The 21,942-nt window shown below is 34.7% G+C and overlaps 1 long non-coding RNA gene across 2 annotated transcripts in view; it reads left to right on the forward strand.

Moving 5' to 3' along the window:
- Positions 1-20,881, forward strand: part of LOC147830034 (uncharacterized) — a 64,097-nt gene extending 43,216 nt beyond the window's left edge. For both annotated transcript variants that reach the window (XR_015442563.1, XR_015442561.1), the window contains exons 4-5: positions 12,239-12,324; positions 20,075-20,881. This is a non-coding gene — a long non-coding RNA (uncharacterized LOC147830034). The remainder of the gene's footprint in view (positions 1-12,238; positions 12,325-20,074) is intronic.
- The last annotated feature ends 1,061 nt before the right edge of the window (positions 20,882-21,942 follow it).

The raw sequence follows: 21,942 nt of genomic DNA on the forward strand, positions 1-21,942 counted from the left end.
TAACCAGCCATTCTTCCAAGAAGTCCTGTTTTTTTGTAAGAAATAAATGTGGTATGAACATCTGGGTACTGATCTTGTTCATGGCGCTGAGGATATTCTATGAATAGCACTAAGATATACATATATTTTAGAATTTATGAATTCATATTAATACCAATAATTAAAATTCATTATTAAGTTCTTTCTTACAATCTTTTCTTCCACATTGAAATTTTCCTCAGAAAAATCCTTATTGGAATCTTTGTTCCAAACAACAGGAATATACTTCTGATTTGTTCAATAACATTATACACAAACATTTCAGAATTATAATCCACTGAGTTCATTATTTCTCTGGGAAGTGAGTTATCACACCCAAATAAAGATGTTAGCATATATCCAAATATATAATCCCTATTTGTTCACATTCTTTGAAACATTCAGAGGTGTTTCAAAGTTTTCCTAATATAAATGTTGGTTTGCCCATAGATGTAATTGAAATTAATTATGATAATGACCTCCTGTTTCTTACTTTATCAACCAGGATTAGATTGCAATCATTTTAAGATGTAGACATATTTCTTGGTTCATCTAGGTCAGCAATGGTAAGTTTTTAGTACTTGCAATGATACATACAGCCCACTGTGGCACATGTGCCATAGGTCTGCCACCACTGATATTGTTTTTTACTTTTTTGTGTTATGTTCCAATTTATAAACATCAATGCAAAAAATAAATTTTGAAAAAATTGAAAATGAGAAGACATGGAAGCAAGATGTAACCCCAAACCTACAGCTCACCTAAAGCAAACCCAGAGGGCAGTATGTGGAACAAATCAAAAGCCACCCACCTGAACTCTATAAAATGTTAACAGCAGAAGTAACTAAATTATAGAAAAATTAAAGAAAACAGATTAAAGAAAGCAAGTTAATGAAGCTCTAGAAAAAACAAATCAGAAATAATTTCTTAGAGAAATAAAGAGATGAATAGTATAAAGAAGGACATGGTTAGTGAATCTAGAGTAGATATAGATTTTAAAAAAGAAGAGTTTAAGAAAATAATGTAAACCATGAATGCCCAACATTGGAAAGAATTGGATTTCATGAAACAGATTTGAACAGATATCCAGGATATTAAAAATTCTATTGAAAGTAGATGCAGCAGAATAAATCAATGTGAGGACAGAATATCAGATCTAGAATACAGATTTGTGGTTATTGATCATGAAAATAAAGACTACCTAAAAATAATAAGGGACCATGAAAAAAATCCAACCACTACTAGATGATGAAGAGAAAAACATAAGATTGATTACAGTCAATTAAAAATATCAGTGCATTTCTTCTTAAGCTAAATGTGTTTCTGGTATTCAGCATATTCTTGGGTCTTGTTTCTTGATTCAGTCTGGCAATCTATTTTTTTTTATTGATGAGTTGAGAACATTTACATTGATGGTTATAACTGATATATACTGATTTATCCTCATCATATTATTTTTCTGTTGTTGGTTCTCTTTTTTCCCTCCATTTAATTGCTTGCCTTGCCTGGTGGGTTTATTCTATTGGAGTTAGTGGAATTGTAGTCTCCATTATCTCTTTCTAGAATGTTTTTCAGAACATTTTGGAATGCTGGACTGGTGATTGTGAATTTCTTCAGGTGTTCTTTGTTGTGGAAGTATCTTATTTCTCCATCCATTTTCAAGATAGTTTTGCAGGATATATCAATCTGGGTTGGATATTGTTTTCTTTTAGGGCTTGAAATACTTCACTCTGAGTTCTTCACTGAAAGTCAAAGGATGGAAAACAATACTCTATGTGAGAGAAACCTGGAAAATGCAGGGTTAGCTATTCTATTTGCAAAGTAGATTTCAAGCTAAGAATTAGCCAGAAAGACAAAAAAGGTCATTATGTACTTGTTAAGGGAACAATGCAAGAGGAAGAGACAACAATCATAAACATATATGGATCAAATACTAGCACAACTAACTGTATAAAACAATAGTAATGGACATGAAAAATCAAATAAGCACTAATACAATTGTAATGGAGAACCTCAATACTACACAGTCACAAATAGAGATTAGTCAAAAATCGACAAACAAATATAAAACCTTTGAATAAAGGATTTAGTAGATATCTACAGCACATTCCACCCACAACATAAGAATACACATTCTTCTCAGCATCACAGGGGACCTTCTCCAAAATACACCACATAAAAGCTGTTTAAGTAAATGCAAAGTAATTGAAATTATCCTATGGATACTATCAAATCATTATCCAATGAAATGGAAATCAATAGCAAAAGAAACCACAAAACTTTATAAACACATGGAAGTTAAATAACACCCCCTGAACAACTAATGGATCATAGATGAAATTAAAGAAGTAACTAGACAGCTTCTACAATTAGGCAACTTTAGGAGATGTAATCAAAGCAGTCCTAGGAGGGAAAATTATAGTGGTGAATTACCACATCAGAAAAACAGCAAGCTCAAATAAACAACCTAATGTTGAACTTCAAGCTACTGGAAAAAAGAAGAGTGGGTTAAACCCAAAGGATGTATGAAGGAGGAAGTTATAAAAATCAGATCAGAAATTAATGTAATTGAGACTGAGAAAACAATACAAAGACTCAATGAATTAAATAGTTGGTCTTTTTTTTTTTTAGGCACTGAGAATCAAACTCAGGACCTTGTTCTTGCAAGGCAAGTGCAGTGCCGCTGAGCTAAATCCCCACCCCAACAGTTGGTCTTTTGAAAGATTAAAAGAAATGGACAAATCCTTAGCCAACCTAATCAAAAAAGGGAAGCAAAGCTCAAATCCATGCAATTAAGAATGAGAAGGGTGAAATCACAATGAATTCACAATCCTGCAGAAATCCAGAGCTTCAGTACGTTTTTCAAGAAGCTGTACTTTAATATGATGGAAAACACAGACTAAATGGATGGATACCTAAATACATGTGAATTACCAAAGCTGAATCAAGAAGATATAAAAATTCTAAATAGGCCAATATCAGTCAATGAAATTGAAAATGTAGTTAAAAACTCACAACTAAAGAGAGGCCCAGGTCCTAACAGATTCAGTGCTGAAATCTACAAGAAATTTAGAGAAGAGCTAATTCCACTACTCCTCAAACTCTAATGAAATTGAAAGGGAACCAATACTCCCAAACTCATTTTTGGAAGCAAGCTTTGCCCTGATAGCAGAAAAGAATCCAACCAAAAAAGAGATCTACAAGTGAATCTCCCTAGTGAAAATAGACACAAAAATCCTCCATAAGATACTAGCAAACAGAATGCAGCAAATCATCAAGAAGTTTATATATCATGACAGTAGGATGCAACCCAGGTATACAAGGATGATCCAACATATGCAAATTAATAAATGTAATACACCATATAAAGAGAGCCAAGGACAAAATCCACATGATTATCTAAGTAGATGCCTAAAAAGGATTTGACAAAGTCCATCACCCACTCATGATTAAAAAACCCCCCAAATAATTGATAATTTGAAATAGGAAAAGGTCCAAAGGTGTAGGGGTGCTGGGAGGGGAAGGAGAAAGGGAAGAAGGAAAAGGAAAAATTAAGAGAAAAGAAAAAAAATGGAAATGAAATCTGTGTAAATAGGGAAGGGTGGAGGAGGTGAAGGGCACACAGGTAATGGGGAAAAAAATAAGAACTAAGATACATTATGTACAGGTACAACCACCCAATGATAAATGTAAACGTTTTGTATACCTAAATGTACCAATAAAAGGATAAAATAAAAAGTCCCTACAGAATATTGGAATAGGTGATCTTTATCTCAATCTGATAAAAGACATCTATTACAAACCAACATCATACTAAATGGTGAAAATTTGAAAGCTTCCTCTCTAAAATCAAGAACAAGGCAAGGATCTCCACTATCACCACTCCTATTCAATATAGTTCTGGAAACGTTAGCCAGAGCAATTAGACAAGAGAAAGAAATAAATGAAAGGATAAGGATAGGAAAGAAAGAAGAATTATCATTACTGGTTGAAGAAATGATACTCTGCAGAAAACACTCCAAAAACTCCACCAAAAGTCATCTTGATTTAATAACCAAATTCAGAAGCATGATACATTTTGCATCTCTTAAGAAGCAGTAATTTAAAACTTAGAAATATTCACAGACATATACAGCTAACTATAATAAATACTATTCTATGTATTTTACTTATTTACTCTAATCATAAAAAATCTTTAGGGTTGAAACTATTTTTATATGTTGTTTTTTGATATCAGGATGCTGAGGAACAATGATATTACTAATATATAACATGATAACATGGAGGAGCTGAGATTTAAGTCCTGTCACTTTGTGTAATTCCTGAGTGTATACTCTTAATAATCATGTGATACCTAATTTTCATGTGCCAGAAAGGCAATGAAATTAGAGTGTGCCATATAGAAAGGCATGGGACAAGTGTTATAGAAACCCAGAGGTGGGACAAAGCAACAAGAGTTTTCAGGACATACTATCCTGCCAGGGTCCACTGCGTACCTATTTCTTTCCTGCTTAGAGCAGCCCTACCAGGGCCACAACGTGGGGCAACACACATTAGATTCATGCCCAAGGCCAGGTTAGTTAACCCTTCTGCACTTCAGGTTATTTACCAATAAAATGGAAATACTCATAGTATCTCACTTAACTGTATTGTGAAGATTCACTAAGGTAAAGCAAAGCACTAAGAATGATATCTAATATATAATAAATACTACCTAAATTGTTTGATGTACTTATTAAAATACCTACTAGATTTATAATGGATAATTTTTATTGTAAAATGAGTACCTCTTTGAAGGTAACAATATTTGCATACCTGGGATATAAAGAGTCTTTACTATTCATATTTTCATTCATTATGTACAACAGTCTTCAAGTTGCACAAATAGTTGCATCTTTTAACATTTTACATATTTCATTTTATATAATGTGATACAGAGATTGAGATTATGTTGTGAAACGAAGGAACGGTAACCAAGATCAGGAAGGAGTGAGCAGAGCTGTTAGTTAAAATCCAATCATAATGTGAGATGACAACTTAAAAATTTTGCAAATAAGTCAGGTTTTTCACTGTGTGTGAGCCTCCACCATTCCAAGTTTAGCTGTAGAATCCCATGGGAGGCAAAGCACTCAGGTGGAAATAAATTGAAAGCAGTTTTAATTACAATGTTCCTTGGCTTGTTACTCAGGAAGGCTGCCAGATGCATGTGAAGAGACTGATAAATCATGTTCTGTTTGTGTTCACTTCCTCAGTATAAGTTTGATACATCCTAGCTTTATGCTGCCTAAAGTAGAAGTGTCAGCTATGAACTAAATGGCAAGGCAGTATAAACCATGTGCTAAATCCCCGGCCCAATACACTAAGGTTTAATTAATATTTTTCATTAGTTTTCTTGGATTAGATCTTCTTTTTCTTTCTATCTTTGCACTAGGGTCAAATTACAGTTGTATAATCCAGCATCTAAGTGTAACACTGCCTGTGATGGATAAGGTAGACTTTCAACCTGCTTAGTTTGGGAGCTGCCTACAGGATTAGCAAAGCACTTCTGGGTGGGTCTGGGCGGGTCACGGAGGCATGACCTATGTGTGGTCCCTTGCCCCTTCATCTCTGATGCTGTTCCCTGGCTCTGCTTTTTAACTGCCATTAATGAAGTAGCTTTTGGTGTGATGTTCCTGCTTTGGAGTCAGCTGATCACAGACTGAGGCCCTTGAAACTGTGAGCTAAAATAAATCCTTCCTTCTTTAGGATTCATATGTCAATTATTTGGTTCCAGCAGTGCAAAGCTGTCTACTACACTGTCTTTTCACATTCCCATGTCTTAACTGTTTTCACTACTTTCTTCATTTATTCCAGCACTGTTAGCTGGGTTCATTTACCAAGTATATTGGCTAAGTTTTTGTCAACTTGATTGAATTTCAGGTGCCCAGATATTTGGTAAAGTATCATTCTTGATGTGTCTGTGAGGATGTTTCTTGATGAGATTAACATTTGGATCTGTAAACCAAGTAAAGCAGTTTCATTGCCAAAGTGGGTGTGCCTCATCTCATCAGTTGAAAACCTGAACAGAACAAGACTGACCCTCCTGAAAGTACGAACTCTTTCTTTCTGACTTGAGCTCAAGCAATAGTTTTGCCTGACTTTGGAACTGAATTGAAACATCTGCTCCTTAGGTCTCAAGTTTCCCAGCTTTTGGCCTGGAGCTCCACCATCAGCTCTCTTGGAAATTCTCAAGGCTTCAGATTCAGATTGAAACTATATCTTTGACTTTCTTGGGTCTGTAGCTTGGTACTTGTTGGAAACTCTCCACCTGGATAATCATGTGAGTGAGCTCCTCATAATAGATCTTTTTCCATAAAATGTTTGCATCCTACTGCTCTGTTTCACTAGAAAAATATTGTTTAATATACCTAGATTTTTGTCAGATGATAGGAATACAGCAGTTGACAACATGATTAAGTCCCAAGAACTTGCAGTGTAGTGGGCATTATCAAATAATTACATGAATTGGAAAATAATTTAAATTTGTTCCAAGTTTCTAAAGGAAATTCATGTGTTTATATTGATTTGCTTTTATGTGTGTTCTTTTGAGAGAGGTGTTTTAGAATAATGACTTTTGTGACTGATGGGGATATTTTAATACCTAGAAAATACCAAATACTCACTTAAAGTGAGAATATATTTTCCATGTTCATTTATTCTGGTAATATAGTTTGAGTTTCCCCAGGTTTAAAATTGATGGCAACCTTCTAATCTTTGCATTGACAAAATAATTTTCAATTCAATTGAAAATTTGATCTAATATTGTTTTGAAAAGGAGAATATTTTAAATTTGCAATTAGAAAATATTGCTTTATAATGAACAAAATTATAAAAAATAAAATATGGAAAGTATCTTTAGACTTCTGTAAAAGAAGTAATAAGTCTGTAGTTTAAATCTCACTGCTGATGTAAGTCAAGTGAGTAACCTTAGGTCATTTACTTCTCTTTCTTTGAACTAATAAAAATAATGAGTTTTTATTCTTTTCTGAAGCTTACTTTCCAGCAGATTTAATGACTAACTCTTTTACATATTTTTTGGCTTATTTATTTTCATAACTATGCATCTTTCCTTCCCATGGGACCATGTTTGTGTGTTTTGTCTAGTCAAGAGGGCTGAGGTTTCTCAGGACAGCCTTTTCCTTTCTGTCCCCAGTTTCAGAGCCTGGCACATATTAGACGTGTAGAAGCTGCCTGATCCAAATTTGAAGCCCTGATGATTTGTGCTACCATGACAGAGTAGTCACTTCAATTTTATGATTTTCTACTTCTTCTCTAGAGATTGGGCTCCCTTTGTTTGCCTGAAAGTGTTGTGTGTCTTTCTGACCCTGTTTTGTTTTGATTAGCTTTTCAGTACAGGTGGAACAGTTGGAATATAATTAGCTAGATGCTTTTCATATGTAAATATCACAGTAATTATAACACCAGACTTTCCTGTGAGTCACAAAGAATGAATTTTTCTACATGAAGCTTCAAAAATTAGATAAAATTACTATGACTTTTAGATTTCTTTTTATTCTTTCATCTATACAATCATACCTCTTTTTTTTTCCAGATAGACATTCTACTAAGAGAACACTTTTCTGTCTCCTAGCTTTACCACCTTTCTTTTGTGTGCTATCTGAGGTACCATCTGTCTATCTTTTTTTTTTTTTAATTCATTAAGCTTTTTGGTACCTTTTAGGTATACAATATGATGACATTCATCATTGAGAATTTGTACCTTTACGTGATATATCCTGGTTATTTTTTTCCCCATTCTCCTGACATCCCTTCAATCCCTCCATCCCTCCCTATTTACCAAGATGTTGTTTCTCTTTTTTCTTTTCTCATATTTTTTCTTTCACTTCTTCCTTTTCCCTACCCCTCCCACTTCCTCTTCCCCTTCCCCTTTGGACCTTTTCTTCATATTTCACATTATGCATTTTGATCCTCATTTACACTTTGTTTCTTGCACCAGAGAAACTATTCAGTATTTCCATCTGTCAGTCTTGATGGAAATACTTGCAGAGCTTCCCTTGGGCCAGCCAGTGATTCTTTGTTCCTGTGGGATCTCACATTCAAAGCAAATATCTTGATGCAACATACGAGGAGGGGGGAAATTTCAAGAATAAGGAAAGGCAACAAAGTTTTAACAGTAGCTGTTGATACTATAAGCCCAAATCAGCATTTTAACATAAGAAGCGCTGAATGATTTAGCACATGAAATGAATCCTGGAGATAGCATTTACTCTTTCCTAAATGCTAAGGACTATTCTGTGTATGCTATGGGTATTAATCTATTTTAAACAACCTTATTTCTGAAAGTACTGTCATTATCTGTATATAATAGATTAGGAAATAAAAGGAGAGGAAGGTTAGCAATTTGGCTAAGGTTTTGCCCCTAACAAGGAAATTGACTGAGGTTCAAATACTATCCAAGTGCTGTCAGATAGTTTTTATAATCACTGCAAAGACAGAAACAGTCTTCTTAAATAGGGAGGGGTGGAGGGGTTGAAAGGAGGGCAGGGGAATTGTGTAAACAAATAAGAACCAAGATATGTAAAAGTACAAATTTTCAATGATGAATGTCATCATATTGTATACCTAAAATGTACCGATAAACTTAATGAAATATATATAATATATTATATATATTATATATATATAAAATTACATATATATATATATAATCATTGCAAAGGCACAAGAAGTTCTACTTTTCCTTATGCTGAAGCCCATGGTCATCAACTTCACTCTCATTTCATACTTTGTTCACCCCAACATAGGTTGAACGAACTTGCTTAGCCTAGAATTGTTAGTCTTGTGACAGATGGGGAAAGGACTTCACAGTGGTGAACTGGCCTCTAACCTTCTGCTCACAAGGGACACATATCACTCTTGTTCACATTTCATTGCCCAAAGAAAATCACAGGAAGGGCCTGGGATTTAGCTCAGTGATTCCACTACCTGCCTGGAAAGTGCAAAGTCCTGAGCTCAATCCCTGGTACCAAAAGAAAAGAAAATCACAGGACTACTCTTGAAGTGATCATATATAATTTTTCAGGGCTCACATGTCATATAGCCAAGCCTGATATCAGAGACACATACAATTTTAAGTCACATACTAAGCCCAACATCATTGTCTTAGAGAAACATGCTTCTCTTCTAGGGAGGAGCACGGCATATTTTGAACAAGTATATAATCTACTTTTTTTTAATATTCATGACTATCAAACAATATCTTATTGAGTGTCTTTTTATATGTTTAATATCTTTTGGAATTTTGACTCCTGTGAATCACCCAGGAATGTCATTTGCTTATTTTTCTATTGGTTTGCCTTCTTTTCTTTTTGGAGATCTAATTTTTTCTTATTTTGTGCATACCCAACAATGAGATGATAATGAACTGAATTCATAGGTCTATCATAAAAGACACATAATAAATACAAGAATTTACCATGCCTGAAATAGAATAAATTCTCAATAAATATATTATTATATTTTTAATACTGTCTGTACTATGGCTCTGTAAATTATACCCTATTAGTCAAATCTAGCCCTCTGTTTTTAAATGTAAACATTCAATTGAATTGAACCACACTCATTTGTTTAGGTATTGTCTATGGCTTCTTGGGCTACAAGGGCAGAGTTGAATGATAACGACACAGGTTATATGTCACACAAGTCCTAAAGTTTTACTATCTTTCCCTTTACAAAAAAATTTGTCAAATTCTGGTCTGCATCATTGAATTACAAGGAAAAATATCATGGGGACCACAACTAAAATAAATTTTAGGTCCTAAAAACTGGTTCTAATCTTGACCTTAGACCCCAGGATGTAACATATTTTGGTTATAGGAATGGAGGTGAATTCAGAAGCCCCCATGTCATCTTTCCTACTATAAGAAGTCTGGCCCAACAACCATAGACTCTTGTGATGATCTTTCCAATGCTAAATATGTCCAATACTAAGCAATGAACCCCTATGAACACTTTTCCAACTACTCAATATGTCTAACCCACTAGTGAAATCCACAGTCCCAGTGATCCTAAAGTAGATTGGAACTGGGTCACAAGTCAATTTGTTATCAAGTCCTCAGATAACTGATGCCCTTTCATAGGACATGATGGTACTTTGTGATCCCAAGTATCAGGAACTACTTAGACCTTTGGGCAGGCAGATTCAGGATGTATAATTATTTTCCTTTTTAGAAAAAGCCTTAGTAGATGGCCATAGTTATTTTTGGGATGTAATGGGGGAATCATACCTTATTCACTTACAACAGTGTTTCACGGTTCATTCTTCTTGGAATCCAGGCTCTCCCACAAATTTGAAACCTTGTTTGATGTCTTGAAACTGCACAAGAGATTGTGATATTTCATGGGGGAGGAAGTTGCTCACAACCTCCTAATCATTCATTCTTGAATTCTGATTGTACAGATGGAAAACTATTCTCATCTGATGCCCATACAGCTCACCCCTGTCAAATTCATCTTCTATTAAATATTTGTATAATTCTGTGGCTCAGTTTTCTGCCACACTATTTGGTTATTTATTATGATAATTGCATCCATGGAGATTTAACGTCTTTACATGTCCTCAATTATTTAAGAGTCCTGTTATTCCCATTGCTATTAGGGTCCGGGTTTGGTAAGAGCTTAAAGAAGATAGCTACCACTTTATTAGTCATGCTGGTAAGATCCACAGTCCCTATTTTCTTATAAACTAAGGTAAGAGTTCCTTATTGTTTTGATATGGAGTGAATCAGGAGGGTCCTTCTGAGAGGCAAGGTCCCTGGTAACTGGGTAGGATATAGCAGAACCAAGATAGCAAGCTGTCTTCTGTAAGCCATCTGATACCATTGTGCAGTGTGTGACACTTTAATTATATGTTTGCTACAGTTAGCATGGGCTTTCACTTTTTCTAAGCTTTGAAATCATCCATCTTAACTATAGACAGCTTAGTTAAGTAGAACTATTATAGGCAGTCACATAGGGCTGGACCCTTGAGTGAGTCAATACAAAAGATGAAAACACATTACAACTCTGGTGGGAAGCACATCTGTTGAAGGCCAGGCCTCAAGATAAAGATAAAATGATCACTACTCAGCCATAAAGAATGAGAAACTAGAGATATTTATAGCTAAATGGATGCATATTGAGGCCATACTCTTAAGTGAAATAAATAGGACACACATGTGTAAATACCGAATAGTTTCTCTAGTGTGAGAAACTGAACGTGTAAATAAGAATTAAAATGATTAAAATGAATAATTGATAATTTGAAACAGGAAGGAAAGGTCCAAAGGGGTAAGGGTGGTAGGAGGGGAAGGGGAAAGGAAATAAGGGAAAGGAAAAATTATGAGAAAAGGAAAAAATGGAAACAAAGTCTTTGTTAATAAGGAAGGGTGGAGGAGGTGAAGGGAGCACAGGGAATGGGGAAAAAATAAGAACCAAGATACAACATGTACAAGTGCAAGCACCCAATGATAAATGTAAACATATTGTATATCTAAAATTTGCCAATAAAAGAATTTAAGCAAAAAATAAAAGATAAAATGACCAGGCATGCATACTTCTTCAAGGGATAAGATAAGTGGTAACATTTGGACCAATAAAGTCTAAACAGACATCAGTCACCTTGGTGGGTGACCAAGACCTATGAAGCCATCCTTTCATAAAAAATGTTTCCATGTACACTTGCCACATGACTTGCTTCCCCATTGGATCAATATTGCCTAAGTGGCTAAACTTATAATCTTATTAGTTGATCATGATTTTGTCCCATGTTGTACCCACCTCATGATTTTTCTCTATAAAATTTTCCTTGTGAATTGAGGTCTCCAGCAACCCATTTGGCCACCTTCCTGTATCTCTCGGAATCTAGATCTATCCCTCTCAACAAATATTTCCCACTCTTTTTTTTTTTTTTTTTTTTTTTTGGTACCGGGGATTGAACTTGGCTCCTTAGTATTTCCTATTCTTAACCTGAATAGTTCCTTAGAATTCATTGTTCGATTTTGGGGTATATGAACTCAGCATATCTGACGTCTAGTAGGTTGGGAGTTATATTATTTCCCCTATATCATTTGGAGTTCCTATATCAGCATTGGAATGGTTTCCTTTGGCCCCAACTAGGGAATTAAATCCTGTCTCCAAGGAGTGTTTCTACATTGAAAAATTCCCTTTTATGTCTTTGTAGTTTTCTATGATTGATCCACTACCTAAGAATTCACTCCATCTGCATGTGTTCCTGGCTGTACCTAAAGCATGCCCTCCTCTTCTTTGGTAAGTGGCTCTGATTCTGTCTCAGCAGACCCAGCAGTTACCTTATCAGTTAATGATCTGGTGGCCAGGAGAGAGTAGAGGCTGATCCAGAGATAAAATTTTTACAGAAATATAATTTAAAACAAGGATTTCTTTCTAAATTAGAAGAAAACTTTTCTATGAAGATAAAATGTTTTATTACTGAACAACTATTAAATTAGATGTTTATCATAGGCAATTTTCTAAGAGAATAAAAAAATAGAAAGAAATCACTTTTATATAGACAACATGTAAAGATACAACCCATGACACATATTTTCAGGATAAAGAATAAGTAGTACTCAAGTAAGAAGACTGTACAATTTCATTTGACACTCATAGTTCATTCTATATTTACATGGTAGTTGAGGTGGCCATTTGTGTTTCACATTTCATTATATACAAAGGAAAAATATACTCATAGCTTTATGAATAGAAGTAGTTTTGCAATGTGAGCACCATAGCATTGTAGTAAGGTTTGTACCATCCCTAAATCTAGGAGATAGAGATGCTGTATTCCTTAATGATTTTATATCAAAGAGATGATTCTCAGGTTCTTTAGAAAGACATTAATGGGTTCTAAAGCTGGCAGATGCTTATTTAGTTTTTTAAAAGATTTACATACATTTAAGGGAAAGCAAAGAAGTGAAAGAAAAAAATATGAGAAAAGGAAAAAATGGAAAGAAAGTCTTTGTAAACAGGGAGGGGTGGAGGGTTGAAGGGAGAGCAGGGGAATGGGGAAAAAGAGAAGAACCAAGATATATCACATAAAGGTACAGATTCCCAATGATGAATGTCATCATATTGTATACTTAAAATGTATCAATAAACTTAATGAATTAAAAAAAAGATTTACATACATTTCAAAAGGAGAAAGAACTTAATGTTTTCTAAAGTCAATACTCTAAGAAAAGGGAGTGGAAAAGTTTTTTCTCTTATTTAATATGGAGCATTAAGCTTCTTGTTTTCAATTTTCATTTGCCCTTAAGGGTCTCACATTAACCTATAAAGCCCCAAACTTATTGTCTTACAGAAAATTGTGTTGGGACTGGGTGTGGTGGGGCACTATCCTCTAATCTGCAGCAGTGAATCAATTCTGTAGGCCTAGTGCAGTCAGAAATGCTTGAGAATTTACATTTTCAGGTGCATCAACACAAATCCTAGCCTTTATCTTATGCTGCCACTCCTAATCACTCAGTATTCTGACCTTGGTAGAGAAAACTTTTCAGAGCTAAGAATCCAGTATTCTTTCCAGTTCTGCTACTCCTGTTAAGTCTCAGGCCTGGGCATTTGCTGTTGTCTTATGCTGTTAGCAAGGCCCTCTGAATTTTACTTGGTGCTTTAGTTGTGAAAATCAGGCTTCCATTGCCTTTTCACAAGACTTCTATTACTCCTCAAAATTGTCATCAATTCCCTCATTCTCATAGTTACTTGTCCCTCATTTTTCAAGTGCCTGCCACTTTTCTCCGTACTGTGCATCATCTACAATTCCAATTTACTACTAGCAAAATTGCTAATGATTTCTCAACTACTCTATGCAGGTATCTACCATCATTAATGTGGTTGTCATTTTCAGTCACTGGATGGTGATTCTGTTCTAAAATTTCATTTTAGAGTCTGATTTTCAAACCAGCCATGACACCAATTTTCATAGTCTAAAGTTCCCTAGAAGCAAATTCTGAGATGGAGATTTGCATGCAGCGGTTATTGGTTGGATAGTGGTGTGAGAGATAATACCAGTTGGAGAATGAAGTGATTAGGATTGGGAAGAGGGACACATGCACTATCAGGAAGTTACAATAAAGACCTCAGCTCATTGGAAGTAGAACTCTGCAGCTTTCATACTCTTGAGAATTGGAGTGAAGAAATTGATGTTTATATTACTACATTAGCCAGTTGTTGTATTATAGCCAGCTAAGTTAGAAATTAATATACAGTCAGAGAAGGACTGGGCTCAAGGAGGCCAGTGAAAAATAAAATCATCAGAATTGTGGCTAGAGGTGCATCTGAAGAAGGCAAGGCCTCAAAATAAAGTCACAATGGCCAGACTTGCATACTTTCCTAAGGGTCAAATGGAACCTTGAGATTATTCTGTAATTGGTACCATCCAGTTCATTAATGTCTGATCCCTTCTTAAAATGTTCTTGTTTTAGAAATCATAGATAAGCCAAGTTTAATGATGTCACCCATATACCCTTACTGTGTGCCCTGCTTCTCTACTGTATCAATAGTTAAGTGGCTATACTTGTAATCTTGTTGGTTGATTATAGTTTGACCCATGTTGTTCCTAAAATCACATTTGTGATTTTACTGTATAAGTTACCCCGACAATGAGCCTTTGGTAGAAACCCACCCGAGACCCCCTTCTGTCTGTTAGGAGCTATTCCCTAATAAATTTTTCCTACTATGAACCTCCTTTGTCCTTTGGAATTTATTCATTGATATCAGGGAAAACAAACTCAGTATACCTGACATCTAGTAGATTCAGAGTTGTTTTTTCTATATCAGTTGGATGCAGACTTCTTCCAAAAAGGAGTATGATCATGAGTGAAGTAGTTTTAGCCAAGAACATTCATAAGATGGAATATTCAGAGGTTAGCTATTTCTTCTCAATAATACCAGCAGGTAGGGAATGAATACTTCATCCCAGAAAATCCAAGGACGTTCTGGGCACACATAGCAGTGTCTTCCATAGTACTACTCATCAATTGGTTCTTGAATTAATCCTCTAAACTTTTTGAACAAATAAACAATGGTGGCCTTTATTTTAAGTTATTACATTTCATTTAGTATTTACATAACTCTTATTATATACCACACCTTGTGCAAATTATTGTCAAAATTGCCTAAGATTCTCCTCCCAAATATTAACCACCTTCCATTTCAGCCTCCCTTCCTGCAAAGCAAAGATGTCAGTTTGAATGATGAGTACAGTGTGAAATAGTTTCTGGTAAACTAGGCACATTTTATAACTTTTTTATATATAATTTATAACACTATAAAAAATTATTGGTGTTTCTGGTAAATTACACACATAATATATAATATATAATCCTTTTTATTATGAAAATCTTAGTTAAGGGGTGTTTTGGGAGGGTTGGAATGCCGTATGAGTATTTTCAATATTTCTTATGGGAAAAAATAGTCTTGAATTAAAACCAACGTCAGTTACAACCAGCCCCTGTGAATGAATTGAGTTTGTAAGCCAAGGGTCCTCTGTAATACCTAAGCTGAAACTTGTAAGGTGATTGAAGGAAAGCTGCGCAGCAAGTAAAAATTCACAGAAGTCATATAAGAGGCAGAAAATACCTGGTGGCTTCTAGGTAGAGGAGAATGTTCCTACTTATCACGGAGGTGTGAGTGGGGAAGAATGGAGAGAGGAAAGAGTTGAAGACAAAGGGATGGGTTCATAAGGGACTTTACATAGCATCAACAGAGGCAAACAGACACAAAGAAGCACCTCTGAAAGCACTGAAACAAGCTAAAATTTAACTGGTGGAAGGAAGACAATAAATCCTTGAACAGAGATTAAGAAATGAAAAGGCTAATCTGATAGACAAAACAATATATCCATATTAGGGGTAAAAAGTTGAATAGGAGGGAAGCTTAATATTAAAGCTTAACCAACAATCATCAAGCACTACAGAAGAGTCAGGCATGGACCACTGGATTTGTTACTAAGAAAGACATTGATCAATTTTGAAGTTTTGAAATGAGACATAACTTTTAAATAGCTTGAAGAGTGAGAAGTGGGAGCAACTAGATGGATAACTTTCTGAAGACCTATTGAAAAGGGCAGGAGACAGAGGGACAGATAGCTGGAGACTGTAGGAGGGCTCAAAAGTCCTTTTTTTGTTTCATTTGTAACATGGAAATAACTAGAGATTGTTTACATGTAGATGAGCAACCTCAGTCAAAGAATAAAGAATCAGGGAGAAGTGAGAAGGAGACGTTGGGATCCTCAAAATTAGAAATGAACATGTCATGTCCATTTTGATAGCATTTCAGCAAGTAGATCTTAGTTTCTAAGTATGAAAGTCAATAGTTGAGAGAAAACTCAAATGATAACTCATTTAAGGAATAAAGTAAAATTTTACTTCTTACTTTTAATTTTTATTAGTACATGTTTGCAGTATGATTCCATTCATAATGGGAGTTGTTATATATGCACATAACATATCTTAATTCTTCCTACATTCTCTTCCTTTCTCCTCCTTCCTCCATTTCTTAGTCCTCTTCACATTCACAAAATATTTATCTCTCTGTTTCCTACTATCTATCTTTTACTCTGCTCAATTATCTTTTGTTTTTCTCATATAAGAGGAATTATGCAATATTTAAACTTGAGCACATGATTTATTTCACTTAATGTTATGGTCTCCAGGTATTTCTATTTTCCTAAAAAATATTCAAATTTATCCTTTTTTACAGTAGAATAGTGTTTATTGTGTATAAATACCGCATTTTCTTTATCCATTCATCTGCTGATAAACATAGCCCACTTCTAAGATTTACCTATTATGAGTTGTGCTGCTATAAACATGGGTATGCATGTATCATTGTAATATGTGAGTAAGATTTTGATCTAAGAGTAGCAGAAGGTTATGATCAGCAATTTGATGTGATGGTTTTCGTTCCAAGATGACATTGTGTATTTTTACTACAAACATTTACTATGCAAATTTTTAAAACTTTGGAAAAGTAGTACAATGATATGCACACAAATATTTGATTTAAATAAAACATTATTGATATTTGCCATATTTGTTTTACCTTTCTTCCATTTTGTACATGTATAATATATGTTTGTAATGTTTTCTATATAAATATATATTATTCCATCTGCTATTTCTAGTTTTAATTTGACTGTATTCTGAAAATGTTAAAAGTTCCCTTCAAAATCAACCCATAGTGGTAAAAATACATCTTTATTGTTAATTGATATAAAGCAATTATTCATACTTTGGGGGTATGGCAGACATTTCAGTATGTGTATATGATGTGTGATGATCAGTTCAGGGTAATTGGCATGTGGACCATCTCAGACATTTCTTTATGTTGGGAGCATATAAAATCCTCTCCTATTTTTATAGATTCAATTAAGTTTGAAATTGAATGCCATTTTGAGTAGTATGATAAAATTTTGTGCCAGGGCTGGGAATATAGCTCAGTGGAACCATGCCCATCTTGCAAGTGCAAGGTCCTGAGTTCAATCCCTGGTACAAAAAAAAAAAAATTAGTACCATATCATTCTGTCCCACACGCAACGTGAATCATCCTTTAGGGTTAGTTTAAACATTGCCATTTTGCTGGCAGGCATTGGAAGCCACTCCTTAATCACGAGCTCATTAATCTGTCCTTCATGGATTGCTTGTATTCCTCCCAGTTTATATGCTGAAGCTCTGAACATGGATATATTTAAAGGAAGGACCTTCAGAAAGCAATTGTGTTTAGGTGAGGTCATGAAGGTGAGGTTTTGGTGTCAAGATTAGGGTCCTTATAAGAAGAGGAAAAGCAAACAGAGTGTTCTGTCTCTGTCAGTCTCTATGTGCTATGTTAAGGTGCAACAAGATGGCAGCTGTCAGTAAAGCAGGAAGCAGGCACTAACTAGGCACTGAAACAACTGGCACCTTGATCATGAACATCATAGCCTCAAGAAGTATCAGAAATAAATGTTACTATACCGAATAGTTTCTCTGGTGTGAGAAACTGAAAGTGTAAATAAGGACTAAATGTATAATAGGTAATCATCCCTTTTTTCTGCATAGCCATGCTGTGTATACTTCCCACCTTTTAGCCATTTTAGTGACTTTTAGTCTGATTTATCAGGTTACAGGCTTTATGCTCATGTAAACTTTATTTCACTTAATAGCTGCAAGGTGCAGTAGTAGTGGTGCAAATGATGCGCCAGAACATAAAACACAGAAAGACAAATTAACCCTAGAACTATGATGCCATGTCACAAGGCATACAGAAAATACAGGGTAAATATAGGGCTCAAGATTATAAGTGGTTTCAGACATCTGCTGTGGGTCTTGGGACAGATTTTCCATGGATAAGAGGGGCTAACATATTAATTTTGTGTTGAATTATCTTAAAGTAGCATCATGTAATTAAATAATGATGTAGTATATATTAATAAAACTGCTTTAGTGGTAAAAAGTTTTGGGCCACATACAAATTTAATAAAATGTTGAGATGGGTAATTTCACAAAATAAAAACTCTATAATAATAATTGTTTCTATTTGTCTAAATCCACTGTTTTATAAATATGAAAACATCTACACATTCTTTAAAAATGCTTTGTGATTTTCAACTTTCAGGCATAGTCTTTCTTATAATTTAACCTCTGAAATTAACAACAAAGTATTTGTTAGTATACGATTTTGAGAGAAAATATTGATTTTTTTTCTTTTTTAGACAGGGTCTTACTGTGCGGTTCATGCTGGCCGTGGACTCACTGTGTAGCTCAGGCTGCCCTCGTACTGGAGGTGATCCTCTGGTCTCAGCCTCCTGAGTCCTGGGATTACAGGTGTGTGCCACCAGGCCTGGCTGAGAAAATACTGATTTTTAAACCATGGTATTTTTAGTTTCTATATTCAAATTACTTAGAAACTATGAATAAACACACATGAGATTGAATAATTGGGCATTTTGTTCATATAATTTTAAACTCTGTAAAACAAATAGTTTGTAAATATCCCATAATATTAGCATAGAGATCCACAACACTAAACCCTTTTATTTGGCTTGGATACTTTTCCTAGGTCAATTCATAACAAGAAGAACATCTTGTAAGTACATTTATACCTTGGGTTAATAAAATAATTTTTTTCTAAGGAAAGTCCTCACACTTTTAAAATATTATCTCATTTATCTTTCCAGCATCTCTGGAAGACAGAGTTAATCATTATACTCCTTTCCCATATGTGCAGGAACTATTTCACAATACTTAAGAATGTCAAAGATCTTCAGAGGGCCAAGCAGATTTATAATTCAAGCTAGCAATTTATCTTTAGTTCAAAACAAAGTGATATTCGATTTAGTGAATCAAGTTCATTGGTATTTTCCATACTTGTCTGGTTTTTAACCATGTGTTCACATATTTTCCAAAAGAGACTCAGCGTTTGACCTTATCCACATCCACATTGCCATTCACCCTCACTATAGTTTGCTTTCCATCTAACTTTGGGTATAAAAATCAGTGACAAGGGAAAGGTTTGACTGTGGGGAATGTAGCTGTGTATTAAATATCAGCAAAGAGAAAACTGATGGGGGCTGGATATTGGTTCCAATATTCTGTCAACAGTGGGATAACTTCACTAAGCCTAAGACATATTTTAAATACCTAGAAGAGAATATATTTGTCAAGGTAATTCAAAATGTCATAGAAGTTTATCCCAGCAGGTGCTTTCTTTTCACCAACCCAGGCTCTTAAATCTTAAATTGTGGTTTATAGGCAAAGCCACCTTAAATTTTATAAAATATACATTATATTTAGACCTTACATATAGAGACATAGAATAGCAAAAGCAGTTATAGGCAACAAAGACAAGGTAGGGGCTATCACAATTCCCAACTTTAAACTATACTGCAAAGCTACTGTGATAAAAAGAGCATGATACTGGCAAAGAAACAGACCCAAGGATCAGTGGAACTGATTAGAAGATGTAGAAACAACTCCAGACACACTCAGCCACCTCATCTTTTTTTTTCTTTTTTCTTTTTTAGTATGGAGGATTGAACTCAGGACCTTGCACTTGTGAAGCAGGCGCCAGCACCACTGAGGTAAATCCCTGGCCCCTCAGCTACCTCATCTTTGACAAAGGAGCCAAACACCCTCCCTGGAGGAAACTATCCTCTTTAATAAATGATGCTGGAAAAATTGGGTTTCAACTTGCCAAAGATTAAAACTAGACCTATATCTCTCACCATGACATCTCTTTAAATTTGGAACTGTCATTTAAAATTTGTTTTGATGGGAAATTAATTTAGTTATTGTATACATAGTATTGTACAAATGAGTATATATATGTGTGTGTGTTAGTGTGTGTGTGTCTATATTTGTGATAATCTATAATCTGTTTGTTAAAATTATGAGATCTACAGATGGTTTTTAATTCTTTTTTTTGGTCTTTTTTTTTTTTATTGAATTCAGGACCTTGTGCTTGCCAGGCAGGTGAGGTGCCACTGAGCTACGTCCCTGGCCTAGATGTCCTTTAATTCTTATTATTGTAGTTACAAAATGTAAACTTCTTTACAAAAATCTAAATTTTGCCTTAGAGTAAATACTAAGTAAAGAAATATAAAGATTTCTATATGTCTCTGATGTTAATTATTGCTAACCTCATGTTCTATTAAATACATTTATGATTCCTGTGTATAGGCCTTCCAGGATGCAGAACTTAGAAAAACATTTTCGTACTGATCACCTCCAGAATAAAGTTATTTGTGGTGATGAACTGTTTCAGATTTATGTTTATGTAATTTTTATATAATTGTTTCACGATAGTTAAATGTACCTAAATAATATGCACTACAGACAATATCACCTTAAAGATTAAATATTAGATAATGTTTATGTATAAAATACATATATTTATAAAGTAGTGCATTCCAATAGCCACTATATATTTTTTAACTGTAGCAAATTTCGATAAATTTATTTCATTCAATATTTTTTAATTAAATAAATGTTACTAAAGTTATTTTATACTAAAATGGGAATTTAATTGTATTTCAGAGATAACAAATCTAGTGGTTCTAATTCATCATTATCGCTATGCTTAGATGCTATGTTTACTCTTGATTTTAAATTTTCCTCGTAAAACTTTATTTTGTTATCTATTTACATTCTACACAAATGTGACTTCTGTTATGGCTTGTGTTTAGATGTCCCCCTAATGCCTCATGCAGTAGTATGTGGGGCTATTTCAGAGGTGGCTGAGTCTAGAGTTAGTGATTGAATCATTGTGCACTTCCAGGCCCAAGGGCACTAGAATTAAGGGTGTGAGTGCTACCCATCCTAAGTAGTCTGGGTAAAATAAAAGAGGCATGGAGAGCTTGTTGGTTCCTTTGTTGCTTTTGCAACCATGTGGGTACCATAAACTGTTTCTTCTCTATGATGTCCCTCTGCCATGTGCCACCCTTCCTTGGAGCCAGTCAATTAGGGACCGAACCCTTTACAAACTGTGAGCTGAATAAACTTTTCCTCTTTTAACTTTTGGTGTCAGGTATTTTGTCTTGGCAATGAGAAAAGTAACTAAGACAACCATGATTGGTAAAAGAAATAGTTCTCTGGTCATCCTTTATCTTTCAAAGTTCTTGATATTCATATAAGATTATGATAGTTAAGTCTATTGCTCTCACTTCAATATTGATGAAACTGACCTCTTGAGTTTTGAATGACAGGTTTAGAGAGCAAAGCTTAAAAAAGCAACTGGGCTAAGCAAGTAGCCAATATTTTGGCCCTTGCCCTCCAAGTTTAGATGGGACCCAGGATGTGATAAAACCCCTCTAAAGGATCCTACAATTCTGGTGAGTCTCCCAGTCTCCTGAACAGGAAGATTATTGGATCTCCATGGACAGAAGTCAACAAA

Source organism: Heterocephalus glaber, unplaced genomic scaffold, assembly GCF_053883595.1.
Source record: "Heterocephalus glaber isolate CG9 unplaced genomic scaffold, H.glaber_assembly_v1.0 deba00000331, whole genome shotgun sequence".
NCBI lineage: Eukaryota > Metazoa > Chordata > Mammalia > Rodentia > Bathyergidae > Heterocephalus > Heterocephalus glaber.